We start from the raw sequence: 14,000 nt of genomic DNA, 5'->3' as shown, positions 1-14,000 counted from the left end.
CGGGTTCTGATACAGAGAGAGAAAGTGGAGAATTTGACGTTCAATCCGGAAGGATGGAATTTGCCAGATGTTCCTGAAGTCCCTGCTCGCCTTGTTATAGTTACTGACCTTCAAATATGCTGCCAGTTGTTGGAACTTGTCATCAGTTCCTCTGGTTGTTCCCACCTTAATGTTTTACCATCTCACTCAAAACGTCCCTGAACCTTTCAATCTCAACGAGTTGGGCCGGACAGCCTCTGTTTGACAGCAAGAATTTCTCTGGGAGTGAGTGATCCTGGCACCAGATCAGTTGGAATATGGAAACCTGCAAGTGTTAATTGTCTGGGAAGTGGGTCTGGTGCCTGGATTATAATGTCATTGATTTTGGCCCTTCCCATTTCTTCTTGGAAGAGATGTAAAGAGTATCAGCACTGGAGATCTCAACCTTCAGTGGACTTGGCAGAGGTTTAATTTCCTACAAGGAAAATAATTATTGATGGTCTTGTAGCTAATAGCATCCTGTCCAGAATGTCCCCACACGATGGGGCGTTGAGATCTGAAACTGCATCACATCTGAAAAGTAAATACTAAATGGTGGCAATGTTTAGCAGGGCAGAGAACCACATACTGTTGCAGGTCCAAAACCCTTTTGTTAGAGCACTTGTGGCAAAGCTCTGATTGAAAAATAGTTTGTCACAGACTAGAAAGGCCAAAGGGCCTGTTTCTGTAATGTTCTATGGTTCTCTGACCATGAACAGCTCCAATGCTTGTCGCAGAAATGGGATTCACGTTGAGCACCTTCATGCTTCAACCCGTTTGCATTTCTCTACACAGCTTTGGTACTCATTGACCACTCGCTCCTCAACTCTCCTGACCATTGTCTCTGCCTCTCGACTATTTATCTCCCACTCCCCTGTAGTCCGCAACCCATCATCATCATTATCATCGTCACCCCCTTCCATTCCCTTATGACCCCCATCCGTCCTCCTGTGACCCCCTTCCATCCCCCTGCGACTGGTTCTCCCTGTGACTCCCCTCCTTGTGACCATCCCTCTCCTCTGACTCCCTCCAACTCCCCATCCTCCCTCTCCCTGTAACGGCCCCTCCATTTCACTGTGTCCCCCCCCATCTCCCCTCACGAGGGACAAACTTCTCCCTGTCATCAGCCTCTGCCCGTCAACAGTACCCAGAGGGTTGAAACTCAGATGCTGAAGAAGGAGGTAGATCAGGTGACTCATTAACTGTGTGACACTACCACTAGTTAGAATCATGTCAAGACTCGATTTGCAGGCTATAGTTAGAAATGCATGAAGACAGTGATTCTTTAAAAATAACTTGAATGTGGATTTAAGTTTCCAGATGAGGTCTTCTGCTGTGTGACAGCAAGTATTAATGACAAAACTGCCTGGAGACTGCTGTGTGTCAGGGATGGGCAAAGGCCGGGGCCTTGTTGCTGGATCAGGAACAAATCATGAAATTCGGTGGTTTGTGGCAGCATCATCGTGCAAACATCTTACAACATTACTATATAAAAATAAAATAAGAACAGTAATCGTGTGTGAAGAGTCAGGCCGTGTCTGGGGTTCACTGTCCATTCAGGGATCTGATGGCAGGGGGAGGGGAAGAAGACGTCCTTGTGCCGCTGGGGACCCGTCTTTAGGCTCCTGTACATTTTCTCCAATGGTAACAGAGTGAAGAGGGCATGGTCTGGGTGGTGGGGGTCTTTGAGGATAGAGGCTGCTTTTTTAAGATGCCACCTCATGTAGGTGTCCTCGATGGAGTGAAGTCTGGTGCCTGTGATGTCATAGGCTGAGTTAACAACCCTCTGGAGTTTATCCTTGTCCATACCAGGCAGTAATGCCACCAGCCAGAATGTTCTCCACAGTACACCTGTAGAAGTTTACAAGAGTCTTTGGTGAAATACGAATCTCCACAAACACTTCACTAAGTATAGCTGCTGACGAGCCTTCTTTGTCATTGCATCAACATGGAGGCTCCAGGACAGATCCTTGGAGATCTTGACACCCAGGAATTTGAGGTTCTTGGCCCTTTCCATTACGATGAGGACTGGGTCGTGTTCCCCTGACTTCCTCCTGAAGTTCACAATCATCTCCTTGGTTTTGCTGACGTTGAGCACAAGGTTGTTGTCGTTACACCATTCAACGAGCTGATCTATCTCTCTTCTCATTGGATTGGTAACCGTGGGCCCTGCAGTGTGTTGGCTGACCCTCTTAGATGCCCTGTTGGAACAGAATCATAGTGGGCTTGGATCGCATGTCCAATGGAGCACAGACGTCACTCAGCTGCCAATAGGTCAGCCTCCGCTCCCTAGCTGTGCGAACTGGTCAGGAGGCAGCTCCCTCAGGGAGCGAGTGGTCAATGACATGTTGCCTTCCCTGGTCGGGGAAGTTGGAACTGTTCCCACTCCCAATAACTGGGCCTCTGGTACTTGAGACGGCAGATGTACCCTGTAGCCTGTGTCATTCTGGAGTCTGGGGCAGTGCTGTGCTCATGTTCTGTCTGCTCCAGTTTCCACTCACATCCCAAAGGTGTATGGGTCAGGGGTCAGCTGGCCCCAGTGGGGAGGTCAGTGGTGGAATCTGAGGAGGGGACAGACTTGGTGAGAGTAAAATTGGATTTGTGGACATGATGGTTTTCCTCGATGTCATGGTTGTCCAGGATGAGCTGTCTGACCTGTTTCATTGTGTGCAACTCCAATTAAAATCCAGGTTACTCTGTCTCTTCCACTCACTCAGGTATATTCAGGGAGACGGGTCAGTGCCCTCTCAGACTCACCACGCTTGATACGGTTATATAGAGAATGCATCATTAGGGTTAGCGGAGCACTGTTCCAATGCTGGTGACTGGGGTTCGAATCCAGCGCTGTCTCCTCCTGGTACTCCGGTTTCCTCTTGCTCTCCAAAACGTACCGGGGGTTGTAGGTTAATTGGGTCTAACTGGGCAGCACGGATCATGGGCAAATTTTGTTACCGTGCTGTATAAGAATGAAGAGTTCAGCTCACATGCCACAGCACTGGCCACTGAAGAGATTTGAGTAGTTGTGTTGGGGGGCGGTTTGTCTGACTCCCTTCAGACTGTGCCTCCCCAGCCCAGTCCCTCTCCCATCCTCTCTGATTCTCATCTTCCTCACTCCCGTTCTCCATGGACTCGCTCTTTGTTTAGTTGCTCATCTCTCTTCCCCTCTCCATATCTCTCTCTTCGCCCCCCCCCCCCCCCACCCAACCTCCATTTATTAGGATCGTATTTCACATTCCGCCCCACTCTCTGTGTTTTATACCTCCTGGCTCATTTTATTCTCTCTCTCTCTCTCTCTCTCTCTTTCTCCTCTTCCCTCCTCTCTCCTGTAAATTCTGCTATGAGCTCATTTCTTTGCTGATTCCCAGCCGTTTTTCCTGTGTGCATCCTTTACCTAGATGGAAATTGATCCCTGGAGCTGTGGAGTGTCCCATCCATTGAGTCTTTCCGTGCCACCTGCCACCTGTCAGCTGGTTGGGAGGGACTCCTGGATGCACTGTCCACATGTCGTGATCGCTTTACACTGGGATCTCGGTGAGTTGTAGCTCTGGCTCAGACTCTCCAACTCGTACTGGGCTGCGGGCCCTGAATTACCTTATGTGTGGGTGTAAATGATCAAGTGTTAATGCTTCTCTGTAACACAGGATGCAGCCTCTCTGTGTTTGAACACAAACAGCCTCTGCTCATACCAATCAATCAGAGGTGCTGTCAAGCTGCATCGCATTAAAATACCAAGCTGCAATGAGAAGGTTGCAGAGGGCAGCACACACTCTAGTTTTCATCAGGCCCAATGATCGCTGTTGATAATAAACATGCCTGTGGACGGGACCCACTGTGTACGGTGCTGTTCACTTGGCCACTAATATCTCCAGGAATGGCACAGAAATAAAACCTCAGAACATCATTCACTTTTTCAATTGAAGATTTATCCGAAGATAAATGAGCTAAGATTTTTCCACCAATCACCCTTATGTGACAGATATTTTAAGGGGGTTGTTTCATACATTTTGGTCCCGTTCAGCATGGGATCACTATTGGAAGGAAATTTTTTATGTGTTTTCCCATATTTTTTTGATTACTGTTCGACCCCATCCCATGTCCGCTTGATTTGGTGTTGGATGGTCAGGGTTGGATTGCCATGTGATGGCTTTTGCCACTTTAATGGGTAGAAGATGAAATGACTCGATCCCTCCCAGTTATGCACAATGGTTGACCTGAACTTTGTCACGCTCGAACCGCAAGAAGATCAGATACAATGTCTTGGAAACTGAAGTTATGTTTGATAAAATGTGGAACAATTTTAATAATGGTTTACAGTTTTGTATATAACATACGAAGTGTTTGTAGACTCTTGCTGAACGTACTTATTTACGTAGAAAGGCAATTCACCGACGCGCCCTGACAGTGGTTTAAGGCCTTTTCTCTTTTTTAGTTTTGGGATTACAGATTTAGGTTTGGTTTGTTTTTCTGCAGAAACAAGAAATTTAATATTGAATTTTGTCTGTTTGTTTATCATTAGTTGTGATGTTCAGTTTTATTCTAGGGTACATCGTAGTCATTCTGTATCTGTACGGGATACTTTTCCTGGTCTTATCCATTCCTGCCCCCCTGTTCTTGTGCCTGTCAACGTGTTGCGATCCAAGTAGGATTGTGAGATGCCTGGGTGGGTGTGTGTGTTAGAGGGATGGTAAATGTGTGTCTGCGTGTTGTGTGTGTTTGAGGGGCAGTGAGTGAGTGTGAGTGTCAGGGGTGAGTTGGAGGCGGAGTGAGTGTGTGTGTTAGAGGTGTGTGAGTGTGTTGGAGGGGGAGTGAGTGCGTGTTTGTGACGGTGGGGTTGTATGTGTTTGATTCAGAGCGGTGGAGAGCCAGGTGGGATAGCAATCACAGTTGGCATGGTGAGGTGGGCTGGAGGGCTTGTTTCTGTGCCCCACAATTCTGTAACTTTGTGCTGCTAATCGCAAGTTCCACAAATGACGTGACAAAGTTAGCCGTGGGTCACGTCATTCAAGAGCTCAGGTTGTGCAACGCTTAAGTTACTGAATGACAAGCCTTGCTTCAGGGCCACTTATTGAGAGAGAGGAGTTCAAATCCTCCAGGAAAATGTAATGAACAAGATGAATTTGAAGCAAGGAGCTTTGGGATGGAAATCTGCTGCCCTTCCCTATCCTGGTCCGTGTACCACTCCAGATTGACCAAATAATTGGTTCCTCAGTCCAGGGGTGTTTATGCTGGGGTTGCCATTGGCATCTGTGTGGTGAAAAATTGCTTTATATTATAAACATCCAGTGGATACTCACCCTGCAGGATGGGACCTGCAGGACTTGCTTCTAACATGTTAACATATTCCCAGTTCGGGCACATATTAGGCTAGGCCAGTGCTTGTCCACCCCTGACAAGGTTTTGTCATTTCAGACAGTCTTTTAAGAATCAGGCACATTAATTTGTGTCCCCCTACACAGCATCTTTCAACTGCTTCTATTGGGGAAGAGATCCAGGAGGATCAGAGCCAGCACCACCAGGCTGAGGAACAGTTTCCTCCCACGGGCAGTGAGATGAATGACCAAGGGAACTGCTCATACTCCGCCTCCGAGACCGATATTCATAAGGCAGCATTTATTTATTTATTTGTGTAGGTGAAATACTTGTTTTATGTAGGTGTAATTTGTCTGTGTGTGTGTTATGTCTGGGTGTGCATGTGTATTTTGCACCAAGCACTAGAAAATGCTGTTTCGTCAGGTTGTACCTGTACAATCAGATGATAATAAACTTCACTTGATTTCTAGCCAGTGTGAGTGAGAGCAGGTAGTGGGGAACCAGTAATCCAGCGGTGATGGTGGTATTAATACTGAGGTGAAGGTTTTGCTTCCAGCTGAAGGAATTCCACAGTTGGCATGATCTTTCTACAAGGACCTTGGGTGTTTGCTCCCTTGGCACTGCACCAAGTTCTCTTGACTGAACCCCCAAACTTTGTGGTCCAGTGGGTTGTGGGGGAGCCTCTAAGGGAGTGGCTGGGGCACACGTTAAGGAGATGTGGGAATTTGGCAGATTTAATTCCAGAACCAGAATTTATTGTCAACTTATTCCTCCAAATGAGATAGTTTATTTAGCAGTGTCTTGCAGAAATAACTTGATTAATCCAACCAGCCACGCAAAGGAAAGACTTGCATTTCTGTGCCACCCCAGGATGACCCTGTGCTTCTGACTAAAATCGGACCAGAAACACAACTGAACCAAGAAGAGACCTATTTTCTCTGGAGAATTCTTGCCTGACTGCCTTCGAGTTCTGGTTGTTAGTCACCGAGCAAAAGTTATTGATAAAAGCATTTGTTAATGTTCAGGTGCACCCTGTTGAGTCTGGTCCAGGGTACTCAGGGCAGCACACTGCCAACAACCAGTGTACCCACAGAACTGCATTCCAGAGGCCAACTCTCTGTCACATACTTTAAATGTCTCCTGGCTCTAATCTATCAACTGGAATAATCTATCATTAGAAAGACTCATTTAATACTGAACCTGCCCTGTAGATGCCATTATCGACATTTGCAACAGAATCACTTAATTGGAGAAACTGCCTGCTTGTGAAAAACACATTTCTGAAAAATTGTGTTCATGTTTTAATTTCTCAGCAACAAAATGGGATTGTTGGTAGCGTGTTGTGTGTAATGGATGTCTGGATCCAAGAGGTGAACAGCTGCATGTTGATAAGGGCACGTAATTGAATTAAATATCAGGAGCTGTTTAAAACAGGCAACGGAGCAGACACAGCTCGTTTTGGGGGATTCTGCACAGTCGATCTCCACAAACCTCGCAATAATGATTGTGCTCAGCTGCATCTCTCTCAAAATTGGAAAATGACATTTCCAGCTGCTCAATGCAGGAATAATTCACCCTAGGAAGGACTTGGATTTAAAAATGAGCACATCACTGGTCTGTGAAATTACCTTCACTCCTAGACACAAGCCCCTCGATCTAATCTTTAATCAGCATTAATAACTTTCTGATCCTTTTGTTTCTCAACACTCAGCCGTCCTGGAGAAACTCAGCAGGTCACACAGCATTCATAGGAAGTCGAGGGTAACCAATGTTTTGGGCCTGAGCCCCTTGTGAAGGTATGCCTGAATCAAATTGTGGGGAAGGAGAGGAGAGGAGGGAGGAAGAAGTAGGGGGAGGAGATGAGAGGTGGTTTGTCCCAGAGTCTACTATGCTCATAGACAGATGCAGCTCCTAGTTTCCAAACTAAATTTGGTTCTGAGATTGTGACGTCAAGTCAAGTTTATTGTCACCTGATTGTTCACGTCCAACCCGATGAAACAGCTTTCTCCAGTCTGTGCAAAACACACAGACACACACCCAGACATAACATACATAGAGAAAAATAATACATATTTAGGACAAGTATTCATCTATACCAATGGATCTCAACCTTTTTCCACTCACCTACCACTTTAAGTAATCCCTATACCATAGGTGCTCTGTGATTAGTAAGGGATTACTTAAGGTGGTAGGTGGGTGGAAAGAAAAAGTTTGAAAGCCACTGATCTATACAAATAAATAAATATTGTTTTGTGAATATGAGAGTCTCGGGTGGTCAGTGGGAGCCGTTCCTTTGGTCGTTCTCACTGCCCGCGGGAAGAAGCTGTTCCTCAGCCTGGTGGTGTTGGCTCTGATCCTCCTGGATCTCTTCCCCGACAGAGTAGTTGAAAGATGGTGTGTGTGGGATGGTGGGGGGTCCTCAGTGATTTTGAATGCCCTCTTCATCCAGGTCAAATATGTCTCAATATGATGTTCAAAGGAGATGACTTTCCATCATCTTTTCAATCTTGTTCTGAAACCATTGACTGCACATTTCTTTCAGTCCTTCTTGAATGAGGTTGGACCAGTTGGTAGCTTGTGGGTGAAACCTGTTTGCTGCCGTCGCTGACTGTTTTGCAATCTTTCCAAAATGTCACCAACACTCACCACATCAGCAAATCGTTCTGCAAATTAGGACTGACTGTGGTCTTGTACAATTAAACTCATCCTTGGACAAGGATACAAAGTGAGCTGGGATTCTGTAAATCATTGAATGTGACTGGTATTGTGAATTCTATGTTATCTGCCACATGAACAATGGAACAGGAGTTGGTCTGAAGGCCCCTGAACCTGAATCTCATTGATTCATGAGATCCCGATTGATTTATCTTTTTAAAAGCTCCAATCCCCATAACATTTGGCTCCTTAGTCCAAATACCAAGCCATGAGATGGCCTCCTTAACTCATCTTCCACAGCTCTTTGGGGCATCGCGTTTCAAAGATCTGAGAGATCATATTCCTCTTAATCTGCATCATAAAACAGTACCCCTTCATTCTGCGCTCAGCTTTATAATCCCTCAGTTTATATTTGCTCCCTTCCTCATCATCAGAGCATGGATACAGACTATTTCACCCAATGTCTATATAGTTACACCAATTCTCCACTCATCCCAATTCATTCTCACCATCTTGCTGCAGGTTCTACCACTCACCTCCACACGAGGTAAATAACCCTCTCCCCACCAAAAAAACCTGCAACCCCTTGGGATTAATTCTTTCAACACTGGAACTGCTCACTGTCTCATCCACAGAATCGCGTCTCTTTGCAGTGAGAAAGCTTCACCCAATCTTCTCAATACATTCTCATCTCAGAAATCAATCCCATGTACCTTCTCACCACTCCCACCAAGGAACATCCATCCTTCCTTAGGTAAGGCATCTGGTTCTACCACCACCTCTCTCTAAGTAGCAGAAGGGTTGTTGGCCAGCGCCGGGGACTAGTGGACCATGTCACTTCTCTGCTTTAATAAAGTTTGCTTGTGGCCAATGTGCAGTCTGAAGCAGGAATCCTGGGTGGCCCTGGATAAATCCAAAGTAACTAGATGAAGGTGGTTTGCCTGTTGCCATAGATAGAGGCAGAAGATTGAAAAGGGTTTGGGATTAATTTTTGAAACTAATCTGAACGTGAAAGCCAAACTCTACATTCATGACAGGAAAGCAAAGCCAAGATTGCATCCGTAAGTGGGCCCAAACAGATGTTTCAAAAAATAATGAGCTTCTTCTCATACACAGTCTACAATGAACATATGCCCCCAAATTCTTGCTGCAGTCAAAGATACTTCATGGAAAAAAAACAACTATAATGAGACACATTAAATTATAAAGAGATAATAAATGTTAACGGTAACCATGGGGCAAGCAAAAAACTGATGTTACAACAGGGCAGACTGTCCTTTTGTGGTGTCGGAGCTGTCCCTGATCATTGTTACAAGGGGACATTCAAAAGCCTGATAGGTGTTGGGAAAAAATTGTTCTTGAACCTAGAAGTTGTGGTCTTCAGGCTTCTGGACCTTCTGCCCGAAGGGAGTGGTGAGAAGAGGCTGTGACCAGGGTGATGGGGGTCTCATATGATGCTGACTTGCCTTTCTGAGCTAGTGCCTCACACAGAGAATAAGAGGTCATCCATCTGGGCCATTGAGTTTGTTCACCATTTAATAAGATCGTGGCTGTTCTGACTGATGATGGCTCCACTTACTGCCTGTTTCCCAAAAACTTTAATTCCCCAATTATGCAAAAATCTATGTCTCTGACGTAGATATATTTAACGAGGCAGCTTCTACTGATTCCTTGAGTCGAGATTTCTAGATTCTCTAACTAGGAAAAGCATTTCCTCCTCATCTCTGTCCTAAATCTCCTTCCCCTGAATCATGAGTTCTAGTCTCACTATGGGTGCCTCTATCTTGCCTATTCTTGTATTGTATTGTTTTTGTAACCCCTCTCATTTCTTTGAATTCCATTGGTTACAATCCCTGGCAACTTGATCTCTCCTCATGGACTCACCCCCTCATCTCCAGAATCAACCTGGTGAACTGCCTCCAAAGCCAATCAATCTTTCCTCAAGTAAGGAGAGATCGCATTCCTCCAGATGTGGCCTCAGCAGTCCCTGTACAATTTCAGCTGAACCTCCCTGCTCCCAAAATCAATCCCTGTAGAAGTGAAACCCAATAGTCCATTTGTTACACTTGCAAACCAACCTTTGGCACAAGCCCTCCAAGACTCTCTGCGTGACACCAGGCTGTAATCATTCACCATTCTTCTATTTTCCCTTGCATTTATGAGCATTGTATTCCATCTGCCAGAACCATGTCCACTCATTTAGCTTATCGATATCTCCCCTCTGTAGAATTTGCTCATTCACTTACTTCAGTCAATCAGCAAGCCTAGTTTGAGTGGTGCATTCCATCTCCTCTTCCATGTTGTTAATGAACATTGTGAACAGTTGTGGAGCCAGCACTGACCCCTGCAGCACCCCAACCACCACTGACTGCCAACTAGAGAAATACCAGTTTATCCCAACTCTCCTTCTTCTATTGGTTAACCAACCTCTCCTCAATGGCCCCGACTGCATGTTTCCTAATCTTATGGATAGGACCTTATCAAATAGCTAGTTTCATAGTTAAGAAGGTTTATGGGGGATTGAGTTCAGGAGTCGAGAGGTCATGTTGCACCTCTACAAATCTCTGGTGAGACCACATTTAGAGGATTGTGTTCAGTTCTTGTCTCCTCATTATAGAAAGGATGTGGAACTATGGAGAGGGTGCAGAGGAGATTGTCTAGGATGTTGCCTGGATTGGAAAACAAGTCTTATGAAGCAAGATTAGCCGAGCGAGGACTTTTCTCTTTAGAACAGGGGTTCGCAACCTTTTTCTTTCCACTCACATCCCACTTTAAGTAATCCCTTTGCCATCTGTACTCTGTGATTAGTAAGGGATTGCATAGGAGGTATGTGAGTGGGAAGGGAAGGTTGAGAATCACTACTTTAGACCCAAATGTTACTGAAATATTTTGCTTGAGAAAAATTGTCATTGGCCCATTTCCTTTGGAGTTCTGAAACCGTGCACATAACGAGCCCATGAGGGACGATTAACACAGTGGTTTTCAAACATTTTCTATCTACCCATCCCACTTTAAGCAATCCCTTACTAACCACAGAGCACCAATGGCATAGAGAATACTTAAAGTGGTCTGTGAGGGGAAAGAAAAAGGTTGAGAATCACTGGGTTAGAGTGTAGAAGGATGAGAGGAGACTTAATGGAGATCTACAAGATTGTGAAAGGCATAGATAAGGTTGTCAGCCAGTGCTTTTTTTCTTCAGGGCGGGAATAGCAAACACCAGGAAACATATGTACAAAGTGAAGGGAGGGAAATTTAGGGGAGACGTCAGGGGGAAGTGTTTTACACAGAGAGTTGTGGGTGGCTGGAATGCCTTACCAAGGATGGTGGTGGAGGCTGAAACATTAGGGGGATTTAAGAGACTCTTAGACAGATGCATGGATGAAAAAAAAAGGATACGAGGAAATGCCTCTTGAAATACAAGTGCGCATCATCCATCTGTTCTCCTCTGTCCACTGCACTCATTCTCAAAGGACTCCAGTGAATTTGTGAAACAGGACCTGCCTTTCTTGAATCCATGCTGTGTCTGCCCAATGGAACAATTTCTCTTCTTGTTATTTCTTCCTTAATGATAGATTCAAGCATCTTCCTGATTGCAGACACTAACTGGCCAATAGATAATTGCCTTTTGCCTACATCAGTTTTTAAACAGTGGTGTGACATTTGCTGTCTTCTAATCTGTCAGGACCTGCCCGGATCCCAGAGAATTTTGGACAATCACCAGAAATGCATCTGCCATTTCTTCCTTCAGTCTTCAGTGGCCTGCAGCGGGGGGTGATGACGGGGTTTTGTAGGTTGGACTGCCACTCTATTTGTAGAATCGGAGAGTTGATGGGAATGGAGAAAGAATGTGACTGTGGGGGTTTGAAAGCTGCTGATATCCCTCATGAATGACTGAAGGCAAAGGGTTCTGGGATGATACTGTGGTGTGGTGGTTGAGGCAGCTGCCTCAGATGCCCTCATGTTCCCGGTTCAATCCGGATTCCCACTGTTTGGGCAGAGTCTGACGGGATGTGCAATTAAAAACAAAATCTGCTGATTGCAATCCTGATTTGATATAAAATAACAAATCTCAAGTACTCTAAGGAAGTAAAATCTGCTATCTTAACCAGAGGGGTTGGGCTGATACACAGGCCAGACCCGATACAATGAGATGTCACATGCAGACATCACCTCCTTCAATTCAGGGGAAGATTGGGTGAGGTAATTATGGTCAAAGGTTCCTTTATTGTCCTGTTTGTTTATTTTTATTTGCCTTTAAAGGCATACAAGTAGGTGCCACTTCTCCAGCATCCCCAACAAGAAGTGAAAGAGAGTCCCTTCCGAGATATCGAAGCTCCATCGGTCCTGCCGTCCCTCTCAATGTTGCCTCTTCCCATAACGTGCAGCTACGTGGCTTCCTATCTGGGTTATAATGCCATTATATCACTGACTCACCAACAAGAAAAGACGATCATTAGAGCTCCCAATGCCAAGGTGCTGGCAAAACTCGGCAGGTAAACTCAGCAGGTAAACTCAGCAGGTAAAGGGCAAGCAACGTTTCAGGCCTGGTCCCTTTGTCAGGCATCCTTTCCTTTCCCTGGATACTGCGTAATCTGCTGAGTTTCTCCAACGTGTTCAAGTATTGGGTTGGGACCCAGCAACTGCAGACTTTCTTATTTAACTCAAATTAGAGCCAGCAACTTCTTTCCAAAATAGCTCACCAACCCTGTCTGTGATGATCTCACCAACGTGGCCACCCTTATCAAAGTGCCTCCCAGTGGAGATCCATCATTTGCAAAAACGTTTGTCTGGGACTGTGCTCGCTGGAATTTAGAAGAGAGAGAAGGGAACTTATAGAAACATATCAAATTATGTAAGGTATGGATAAGATATTTATTTCCATGGGTGGGGGAGACCAGAACTAGGGGACAGAGCTTCAAGATCCAGGGTATTAGATTTGCGATGGAGTTGAGGAGGAACTGCTTTTCCCTGAGGGAATTCACTGCCCATTGAAGCAGTGGAGGTGACCTCAGTAAATATATTTAAGACAAGGTTGGATAGATTTTTTACATCGTAGGGGAATTAAGGGACATGGGGAAAAGGCAGGTTGGTGGAGATGAGCCTCTCATCAGATCAGCAGTGATTTCATTGAATGGCGGAACAGGCTCAATGGGCTGAATGGCTGATTCTGATGTTCCAATGGCAGCTACAGGGTTTGGTTTAAAATATGGTCATCCTGGTTTTGGAGATGGAATAAGCCACATTAAACAAGCCACAGCAAATCTCCAGTTCTTCTATGGAAGTGCTAGGACCGTGGTTATATTGTGGACTGTATGCCTAGAAAGGCAACACTAATCAGCTCTCCCTCGACAAGACATGGGAGAGTAGCCAGAGGCCAGTAAACAGCTGGGGAATTTAAAGCTGGATTAAATAACTAATATCATAATGGTGGGAGTGAAACTGCGGCTCATTATAATCATCTATTTGGTTCAATAATGTGTTTCAGAATGGGAAATATATGGCTCTTATCTAGCTCTAACCCGCAGCAAGGTGTTCAACTATGAGTTTCTCTCTGGAATGGCCCAACCTCTCAGTTCAGGGGCCAGAAAAAAGTCAAGGTGGGAAATAAATGCTGGTTTTGCCCATCTCCTGTTTTGGTTTCCCATTGACCTCAATGATTTGATGATTGGAAGCTCACCTTGGGACATTTTCCTCGGTTAAAACGTTGTGGATATTTGAAGGGTAACAGGGGACTATGTCCTGTGAATGAATGATATTGGGGAATGTGCAGGTTGAATCTGGTGAATTGGGTGAAACTGGAGGTGGGGGTGGGGGGGGGGGGGCGCATAATTCTCGCTGTCCACAATTCTGGCAGTTTTCATCTACAGACTCATGAACTGCCCATGTATATTTTTGTTCAAATTTTTTTTTAATCATGAGTAAGAACTTGGGAGAGTTACAGCAGTGGGGGGGTCCGTGCGTTACAGAAATCAGGAGGATACCAGATTACAGGCTAGATCTGAGGAGAAGGAAGGGAA

General features: G+C 45.3%; 1 protein-coding gene and 1 long non-coding RNA gene across 9 annotated transcripts in view; one reads left to right on the top strand and one right to left on the bottom strand.

Moving 5' to 3' along the window:
- The window catches only part of LOC138748448 (uncharacterized), a 162,847-nt gene that overhangs the window by 31,574 nt on the left and 117,273 nt on the right, over positions 1-14,000 (bottom strand). The gene's annotated exons all lie outside the window — the stretch shown is intronic.
- LOC138748445 (sodium/calcium exchanger 3-like) overlaps positions 1-14,000 on the top strand; it is a 173,627-nt gene that overhangs the window by 52,226 nt on the left and 107,401 nt on the right. The gene's annotated exons all lie outside the window — the stretch shown is intronic.

Source organism: Narcine bancroftii, chromosome 13 (genome assembly GCF_036971445.1).
Source record: "Narcine bancroftii isolate sNarBan1 chromosome 13, sNarBan1.hap1, whole genome shotgun sequence".
Lineage (NCBI taxonomy): Eukaryota > Metazoa > Chordata > Chondrichthyes > Torpediniformes > Narcinidae > Narcine > Narcine bancroftii.
The sequence above is the reverse complement of the archived record's forward strand: the minus strand, read 5'-3'. Positions and strand labels throughout refer to the sequence as shown.